The 10,108-nt window shown below is 48.4% G+C and overlaps 1 protein-coding gene across 1 annotated transcript in view; it reads right to left on the reverse strand.

Moving 5' to 3' along the window:
• Window positions 1-9,705, reverse strand: part of CALCR (calcitonin receptor) — a 137,077-nt gene extending 127,372 nt beyond the window's left edge. Inside the window, exon 1 of the mRNA XM_072599304.1 lies at window positions 9,615-9,705. The gene's annotated coding sequence lies outside the window, so the exon portion shown is untranslated. The remainder of the gene's footprint in view (window positions 1-9,614) is intronic.
• Window positions 9,706-10,108: the final 403 nt, after the last annotated feature.

Genomic DNA, 10,108 nt, shown 5'->3' on the forward strand with positions numbered 1-10,108 from the left:
GTGGTAAGCTACTCAGCTCTTCCAATGACTCATCCTGAGCTGGAAGTCCACTCAAACCTCCAGATATGAAGCATTGTCTAGCCATTCCTCCCCATCCCCCAACTGTGATGTAGCAGCAGCACAAGACTTTTATCTCTACTGTGTGTCCTCTTATTAGATGCAGCCCAATGGCATCCACTGTCTCAGTAATACCTCCAAGTTTTGTATCATCTGCTGGTCTATGAGGATGTTGTCAAAGTCATTAATAAAAATGGACCAAACCAAGAGCAAGCCATGGGTCACTCATTTGGAGACCTCCAGTCATGCTGACACTGAATGGCTGATGAGGAGTTCTTGTGTATTCAGCTATTTCAATACCCCATCCCACCACAGTGTTAACGTTTAAAGTGCTTCTTTCCTCTTCATAAGAATTACATGCAAGACTTTGCTAAAATTTTCCCCAAATGTATATCCTAAAACAATCATTTTCCAGGAAAGTCTTCCCCTCTATCTACCATTTTGTCAAAAAAAGAAATGAACTTAGTCTGGATTACTAAAATCACACAGGCTCTTTGTGATTCCCAACCCCCTCACTAAATGTTCAATCCTTTAATAAAACATTCTAACCCCAGGGAGTCCAAGGTAGAAACAAAGGTCCCATCGATATATTAGAATGTTTATAGCAGCCGTATTTGTGATAGCACAGGATTGGAGGCAAAGGGAGTTCCTGTTAAATAGGGGACAGCTGAAATGACTGAAAATTGGGGAATGTCATGGATGATTGTTCAGTAAGACACGGCAAATGGGAGGAATTTAGAGAAAAAGGGGGCAGTGATAAGAGTGAAATAAACAAGACCAGGAAAACAAAATACAACATGGCGACATGGAAGATGAAGAAATGCTCAGAAGGAAGCTGAACTACGAGTAACCAAAAAAACCAATGACAGTCCTAGAAGAGAAACAATGACCCAATCACAGTAAAGAGGAGAGACTATTGGACACGTGGTCATTGCATGTACTGGCTCCATCATTCTCCTTTGTCATGATGAAGGCTGAAATCTGCAAGGAGTGTGTGGGAAATCACCAGTATGTTGGTGAATGTTTAACAAGAGGGGGGAAAAGATGCACCAAGGACACGCTGTTAAGTATAATCTGCGTTATTAACATTTCCTCATCCTTTCGAAGGTCTAGAGTAGGCAATCGACGCAACAATCAAGCCCTGATTCGCTGCAGATTTCGAGAAGAACAGGCTCGGACGGATAATTCTGACAATCGGCTCTTAATGAGCTGGCTCCATTAATGGGGAAGTGAGGAAAAGGGAAGCATCTGGGCTGAGGAGAGATTAAACAACCTTCAAACACGCCCAGGACAACCGGGACACTTGCTTCACTGAATGGAATTCTCCTTGTCGAACTCCGCTCATGATTCCCTCCGCTCCCACCTCATGCTTTTCTCGCAGGACGCAGTTGGAGATTTTCTCTGATCCCCGCCCGGGAGCCTCGTGTGTCTTTAACATCGAAGTTGGGGAGTGAGTTCCCTGTGTACCCATGTGATTCCGTTCAGAGAATGCTCTCTCTGCCTCCTAAATCGAATTGTTTCTCTCTCTCTCTCTGAGTACCACGGCCGAACGTTATTCAGTGACAACCTGTGTATCCTTTGTCTAACCCATCTGAAGTCTACTGACCTAAGCCTTCTTTACCGTAAGTCCTAGGACAGAGTGACCCTTTACCTCCAAACTTTTCATCATTTTTGCTCCAGCAACCACTTCTTCCTTCTAACTGAGAACGTATTTTTTTCAGTTAACAAGGATTTTTTCTCTCCTTTCCCCCATTAAAAAAAGAAAAAACAAAACTCTTGAAACAAATATTCATTGTCAAGCAAGACAAATTCAGTTGGTGAGAATCCAATGCAGAATAAAATTTCCCCCTTTCCCTTATTTCACTTTTTGAAAGATGAAATTATCTGCTTTTGGCAGAGGGAAAGCCCCAGCAGCTGTCTGGATAATTGAAGTCCCTCATCACTAACACTTCGTTACTGTGCCAGGCTCGTGAAGCTACCCAAAGTCCTCATGGATTTCCATTTCTGTCTCGATGGTTCTTAGTGTCTGAAGACAAGATTGCTTCTGGTTTTACTCTATTAACTTTTACCCAATAATCTTCCCTCTGGTTCCTTAATTTTCTCACACAAGTATGTCTTCTCATGGTACAATGACACTTCCTTCCCCGACTCCCTTTATCTCCCCCGACTCCCTTTATCTCCCCCTGTCCTTTTGACAGACGGCATCCTTGCCCAGCTGTGGTCTAGCCCTGGGCCTCTTTCATACCCCTGAGGTCAACCTCACCTCCTTTGCGTTCTGGTCTCTAGTTTGCGGGTCTTGTCACCCCTAAAATTTGCATTTTACTGCATTTTCTGAGGTTCTTTGATGACAGTCTGTCTGCCTGGACCCTCTGGACCTCTATTCTGTTGGCCTTCTTTCCTCATTGTCCCCGAGTTTGGTGGGGACACAGGCAATTTTCTCCCTCCCCATCCTTTTCAGTTTGAAGTGCTTCTGACACATATATTCTCATTATCCTTAGTGAGGGAACCACCCACTTCTTTCCTCTCCTCTTTCCCCCTTTCCCTTTCTCCCCCAACTCCTAACTCAGTTGCCAGGAGGCAGTCATTGCTACTTCTCCAAATGCCATTCTCTTATAATTCTTGGCTTCTTGGCTGCCTGTTCACCTCCCCAGATTTGCCTTTCTCTTCCGAAGCCCTTGCCCTCAATGGTCAGCAGTGACACCCCAGAAGTCCTTAGATTCTTTTTAGATGATTTTTGTCTCATCAGATAGTCACTGGCAATGCAGTGATAATGGCTAACATTTATATAGCAGTTACTGTGTGCCAGGCTCTGAGCTAAGCCCTGTACAATTATCTCATTGTTCCTCATGACAACCCTGGGAGGTAGGTGTTATTATTATTCCCATTTAACAGAGAAGGAAACAGAGGCAGGCACAGGTCAATGACTTGCCAAGGGTCACACATCTTGTAAGTATCTGAGGCTGAATTTTTGAACTCAAGTTTTCCTGACTCCAGGCTCCATACTCTATCTACTGTGGTGACATCTAGCTGCCCCAAATGGAGACAGATAAAGGCACCTTCATTTAACTTAGTGATCCAATGGCTGGATCTATCCTAGCCCAAGGGTATCATAAAAGGAGGCCATGGGATCACAATTAGATGCTCTGCTCACAACAGTCCCAAAGTGGAAAGAACGTAGGTGCCCAGAAAAGGGGGAACAGGACATGGGGAACATTGATGGTATCTTCTCCTGGGAAGTTTCATGGATGTGGAGAACTCCCAGGGAAGATCCTGCTGCCACTGATGCAAATCAGACACTGTGCAAGAAGTTAAGGAGTGAAGTGACCTGTGTGTGAGCAGCAGGACTTGAGAAGCCAGGTAAGTGCACTTGATGTGCGGTCCCCCCCACACTTTGCCAGGCTCTATCTCAATGATGGAGCTGCAGAAATGACAAATATGAAGAATATGACAGAATATGCAAAGATTGACCTGAGGCGGTATGGAGAGAGATGGTCAGAACCAAAATTTCCAACACAGCAACCAACTGATCAATCCCTAACCATAGCGGTGTGTGTGTGTGTGTGTGTGTGTGTGTGTGTGTGTGTGTGTGTGTGTGTTTGAGTGAAAGCGAGAGAGTGAGAGAGCAAGAGAAAGAGATGAATTTGGAGGAAGACAGAATTCATTCATCTCTGTCTCACTTTTTGGTCAATCAGTCTCTCTGCTTTTTATCTGCTTAAATGTCACAAGTACACAACAATTTTATTCCCTATGTGTCACGTCCTTCCATATCTAGCATGTCCAGAATCTATTTGAAGTCCTAGGGCAAGCTAATCCTCTGTATTAGGAGGCCCTGCCCTAGGGCCCAGCTCAACTGATTGGTCTCTGAATGAGTACAGACTAGCCCATGTTGTCTAGCATCTGGCTGAGCCTGGACATCAGACCATGTTTTGTATTTATATCCTGCCCAACCAAACATGTATCCAGTCATTCTTTCAGCTGTCTAGCCAGACCATTGTAGCCTCTGCCTTCCCCTCCCCCCCCAGTCTTCCCTCCCTCATACCTTCTTTCTGTCTCTTTCCCCAGATACAGTAATCAAACCAATAGTATTGTCATTTCTAGAAATGATCGTCCACTCCTTTGTGAGCCATACTGTCCTGAGACTTTCTTTCTTCCCCATTAGAACATAAGTTTCTTGAGGATAAAGGTTGTCTCTTTTACATTTGTCTAATACCCACTCCAAGGCTACCCCCTCTCCCCCAAACTAATTGTCAAGCCAGGTACCCTTAGAGTGGCTGAGAGGCTGGATTTTTAGTACTGTCAACCCATGAGCCCCTACCAGTAAGCTTACCATTAAAAATCAATCAGGAAGACTTAATGAGCTTTTTAACAAAGGTATTCACTAAGATGATATAGCAAGAACAGTTCTCAAAAACATTTCTCCCAAAAGTATAGGGTATGCTTTCCCACAGATACACACAGACCCATGAATCCTGACTGCTGAAGCCTCTCCATTTGGAGAGTTGTACAGTTGCCTACAGTTCTCTGCTGGTCTCTAAGTGGTATTGGCTCCTTGGTAGAATCAATAGGCAGCTCTTCTCCCTGCTACTGGTCCATTCTCCCTGATGACTCAGTCAATGAGGAGGAGGAGCAGGAGGAGGAATAGAGTTTCCCTTCCCTCCATTGCCTCCTGTCCCCCTCCTCCAGGCTTCAGTTCCAACCCTAACCTCCCAAATTGGATTCTTTTCCCCACTCCCAGAGATAGGTCAGATTCTTTCATCAAATCACAAGATATTTCATCCAAATGGCCCAAACTCTACAATCTTTCCAAACTGATGAACAGTTATAGATTGAGTAAATCTGGACTTTCTGTGATGACATTAGAGTGGAACCCAGCTCTGGGAGTGGTCTAGTTTTTCAGTCATGTCCAACTCTCTGTGACCCCATTTGAGGTTTTCTTGGTAAAGATACTGGAGTGGTTTGCCACTTCCTTCTCCAGTTCATTTTACAGATGAAGAAACTGAGGCAAGCAGGGTTATGTGACTTACCCAAGGTCACACAGCTAGGAAGTGTGGGAGGTCAAACTTGAATTCAGGAAAAGGAGTCTTCTTGACTCCAGGCCTGGCACTCTATCCATTCTATCCACTGTGCCACTTAATTGCCCCTAAGATCTTGCCATCTTAGATTTTGTTAAATGGAATATATATTTTGAATAACAAGAACATCAAACAACACTGGGAATTTTGTTTATTTTTAAGTCAAGGAAGGGGGGAATTGATTCACCCGTCTACTAAGTCTATGCCCGCCATCTCAGCTGATACAATCAGGGGATATAGTCTCATATGACATTTTGATGTATTAATAAGGTATTAATGTCTAATTATCACTTTCCGAAGAATGATTAACTCTCTGATTGAATCAAAAGGAAGCAGCTTCACCGTGGCATCCCCATATCCCAATGGGCTGTGCTGCTGCAGAGCTTTAAATGGCTAAGCCTGGAGAACTCAGCAGTTTGGCATTTAGGTTGAGCGAAGGGAGGTAGGAGCCAGAGTAGGAAAAGGACTCTGGTTCTTTTTCTTTTTAACCTCTTGGGGAGGAGGTGACTTCTTTTCTTGCCCCATTTTCCCACTGGACATGGTGTCTAGCGGCTGAGCGGTTCATCAGAAGGGTCCATCCCACCAGCAGCTGAGAGTTAGCTTCACAAAACTGAGTCCCAGTTGAGAGAAGGAACATCAAAGAGCAGGACCTCTGCCATGTACTGAAGAGAAGGCTGAGCCTGGCAATTCAGAGTGGAGCTGATGACGGCTAGTAACAACCACTTATTAAATGCCCACTGGGTGCCAGGCACTGTGCTCAGTGACTTAGAAATACCTACTTGATTCAATCTTCACAACAATTCTGTGAAGTAGGTGCTAGTATTATCCCAATTGTTTTCAGTCATGTCCAACTCTTCATGACCCCATTTGGCAAAGATACTAGAGTGGTTTGTCATTTCCTTCTCCAGTTCATTTTACAGATGAGTAAACCGAGGCAAACAGGGTTGAGTGACTTACCCAAGGTCACACAGTTAGTAGGTGTTTGGGGCCAGATTTGAACTCAGGAAGATGAATTTTCCTGACTGCAGGCCCAGGCCCGGTAGTTGCTTATCTGTTCATTGCTGCCCAGCAACATGTATATGGGACTTTGTGAGTACTCTGCAAGAGAGAAGGGCCATTGAGGCCCAGTAGAACCATCTGAGATGAGTGAGCAGCCTTCACCACATATCTTTGCTCCAAGGGCTATCACTGTATTTGAAATCTTGGTCCAGACTTCTCATGAAAACAGTCAGTAAACAGGCAGGATTAAGTGCCAGGCACTGCACTATGTGTACACAGAGTCTAACAGGGAGACACCATACCAACAACAAGATACATAGAGACTAAGTGGGAAATCATCTCTTTACAGGTGCTTGTGGTGAAGCAGATGGAGTGCTGGGGCTGGAGTCAGAAAGACCTGAGTTCAAATCTCACTTCAGACACTTAGTAGCTGTATGATCCTGGGTAAGTCACCCTCTGTTTACCTCAGTTTCCTCATCTTTAAAATGAGTATAATAATAGCACCTCCTCCCAGAGTGGTTGTGAGGACCAAATGAGATAATTGTCATGAGTAAGACTTGCATAGTATCCCTTCTGTATCACTCAATTTTGAAACTAAATCTTGGAGGCCAGAGATTGGCAGGTGCTGTAAAGCCCCAAGAGAATGGAGGTGAGTGCTATTCTGCTCTTAGAACAGCAGCTGCTGTGACCACAGCCTGTGCCTGATGTTAGCTCCAGGTCACCACCCAAGGTTACAGATCAAGTGGCTTCGATGATCATGAAACAGTCACATAAACTGATCACGGAGTCCTATAAAAGCTTTGTTTTTGTAAGTACCCCTGAGGTCTGGCTGGGCTTCTTCTCAAAAGGGAGAGGGTTCAGGGATTTGAGCAGATGCCTTGGACATGGGAGAGGCATTTCAGAACAGACTTCCTAAGCCCCACTTGGCAAAAACATTTCAAAGCCACTGTCTCCATTTGGGAAATTTTTTTTCCTTCCTGTTGGTTAGAAGCTTTCTGGTCTCCAGGCAGTGAGAGAGAAGATGAAAGCCCCACTCTCCTCTTTAGAGTAAAGCTCAGAGAGGCGGGGCTGTAGATGGGAAGGGGATGAATGACAAAGATGGATGAATTTGCTTTGGCTTTTAGATCAAGCTCTTTCCTGGCCTAGGAGCCCATGGCTAGCACTTCTAGAAGCTCTGCAGACTGGAGGACTCTTCAGGCTAGGTCGCATCTCAACAAAATGAGTTCGGGTTTAGAAGGGAGTGGGGGATCACCAGGCCTGAGGGAAGCCAGGGCTGGTGTCTTTGGGGCTGCTATCCTGCTTTTCAGCTGGGGCTACAAATCCTGAAAAAAGGAAGACTGCTTCGATTGGCTCATTTCTTGCTTGTCTGCAGGAGAGCCAGGAGGGGAAGGAATCTCCCTCCTAGCTTTCTGATGCAATGGCAAATGGGTGGCAGGAAGGGTGACTTGGGTGACCAGCATGCTACCTTGACCAATAGCCATTCTGGCAGCACTTTCCAGATAATAGCATTTCTCCACTGGAGAAAATCATACTTAAAATGAACTTCAGGTTTAAGGCATGAAACCAAAGCAAGCCTGCCTGTGAGGGCCCCGGCAACACTTAAGAGTTTGGGCACAGACACTTCGGACATTTTGAAAATCTAATGATCTTGTCCTAATTTCATAATGCAGTTACATAAGCGTGTCATTTGCATATTTTAACATTGGTCTTCTTCCTGAGCTAGGGTCATTGGAAAGCCCTGTCTGTTTGGGAAGTTTGTGGGTATTGGGCAAGAACAGAGAGCCACTTTTATGTCCTATGTCCTTAGCATGTAGAATAGGGCAGGCAACTAGATGCACATGTCTCCCAGAGTCAACCTTTTCAGGCTCCCTTCCCTTCCCAGGTCTTTTGGTGATTTCCACAATCACTCTGAGAGTACCTGGAGACTCACAGCCCTTGGGGCCCCTCTAGCCTGCCTAGGGAGTTACTGGGTTCTGGGGCTCCCTCCTTAACACAGCCCATCCTGGGTTCTCCAGTGTCCCTAGTTCAATCTCTCTCTCTCTCTCTCTCTCTCTCTCTCTCTCTCTCTCTCTCTCTCTTTTTCCCTCATTCCCTCCCTGCCTTCCTCCCCCTCTCACCATAGCAGCCATGACTCTTTTGCTATCACCATCAGACTGAATCTCTCTAGGCCAAAGGCCACCTCAGGAAGAACGTTATTGCGTAGGACCAGATCTTAGCGGTTCCAACCCATTCCATCGCATCCTATCCCTTCCCAACCCATTAGGACCTGTCTGGTCGTCCCATCCTGTCACATCCCATCCCTCCATAGAGAAAAACCTTCAGGAAAAAGACTGAAGGTCTCCCAGACTCTCACAGGACAGGAGAATTCGAGGCTGGGCAACCGACCAGGGTGGGCCTTTAGCAGCACCACCATACTGTAATTACAGCTGGTTGAGCCCCATTCCCACACCCGGGCCAGGCCAGCCTATGGCGGCAAGCGGGGAGGGGGCGGAGGGCTTGTCTTGCTCTCTGGGACCTGTCTAGAATAAGGCGCCCAGCTTGAGCTCTGTCCACCTCTCTGAAGTTAAAAGAAGTCATCTGGTAACTTTGACGTCTATAAAACATCTGGGGGAGAGGAGCAGCTGTGGTAGGAGCGGCCAGGCCCTTCTGCTCTGGGTAGGAGGGACCCAGGGACAGCGCTGCCCACTCACTGCCCAAGAGTTCTCTCTCTTTTGTCGTTCTGCCTAGTTTACAGCCGAGTAAACCGAGGCACCCAGAAGAGAGAGATCACTTAGCCACCAAGTAGCTGGGGCCGGATTTACACCCAGAACTCCTGACTGCAAGAGCTGCGTTCTCGGGCTGCAGCCGCCGCCAAAAGCCATCTTCGTAAGAGAATATGCCCAACCGCTGCTCGAATTGCGACCAGACCGGGAACCCTGAGTCAACCTCCCTCCAAGGCTCGGAGGGTATCCATCTTCCCTCGGCAGTGCAGCCCCTGGTCGGCTCCAGGTCCTGTCCAACCCTTCCAGTGCCAGGCGATTCCCAGCTCTGTGCACACCCCAGAGCCACCAGCGCCCGCGCACACCCAGGTATACACATACACGCGCACTCTGCTGGCGGCAGAGGCGCCCACCAAGCTGCGTGTGCTACGAGACACGCGGCCCGGTCCTCTGCGCCACCCTCCCGCTGCCACACCATAAGATCCTGGGGCGCCCGGGTGTGGGACAGAACTGGGCAAGCCAGGCGCGTCAGAGATGGTTGAGTTAGGTTAGAAGCTCGCGCCCAGTCCCTGGGCTCTGCCTCCCTGCCATCTCCCCTACACCCTCCAGGGCTCCGGGGAAGGGGGCGCTCGGGCGCAAAGCACAGGTGGGTGCCTGCTTATCTCCGCAAACGTCCGCAGCTCCTTCCCTCCGGGCCGCCCACCTAGGAGCTTCGGGTTCCCCACTTCTCCTGCTCTCCGGATACCCCCCCACCAGGATGCAGGAGGCCAAACTTGTGGGCACTTACCCGGTGGCCGCTTCCTGAGCCCCTCCGCGGATCTAGCTCTGCTCCTCGCCGTTCTCTCTGGTCCCCTCCTGGGGTCCTGGCTCGGTCTTCAGGCCCGCCACAGATCACCCCCCCGCCCCGAGGTGGGGCCCCCACTGCGCTCGGGCAGAGCAGCGCAGCTCAAGCCGCCGTCTTCACTCCCAGGGAGCGGGGGGCTAGGGGGGCATCGCCTCCCTCGAGGCTGAGCTCTCGGACGTCAGTCCTCTTGTCGATACGTCAGTCAGTCCCGGGCACAGCGGTCGCCTCTCAGAGTCAGGTCCGGGTCCGAGTCCGAGAGCAGGAGCGCCCCCGGTACGCTGGCGGGAGCTCCGGCGGTAGGCTCTGCGCGCAGGCTGAGGGGAAGCTCGCTGCTTAGCCAGCCCAGGCAGGGGGAGAGCTGCCCCGGAGGCTTCGGTCGCTCAGCCCTGGAGGAAGGCGGAGAGTTAGGGCAGCTTCTTCCCCGCCCCCTGCCCCCA

This window comes from Notamacropus eugenii, chromosome 3 (assembly GCF_028372415.1).
Source record: "Notamacropus eugenii isolate mMacEug1 chromosome 3, mMacEug1.pri_v2, whole genome shotgun sequence".
In the NCBI taxonomy this organism is placed as follows: domain Eukaryota; kingdom Metazoa; phylum Chordata; class Mammalia; order Diprotodontia; family Macropodidae; genus Notamacropus; species Notamacropus eugenii.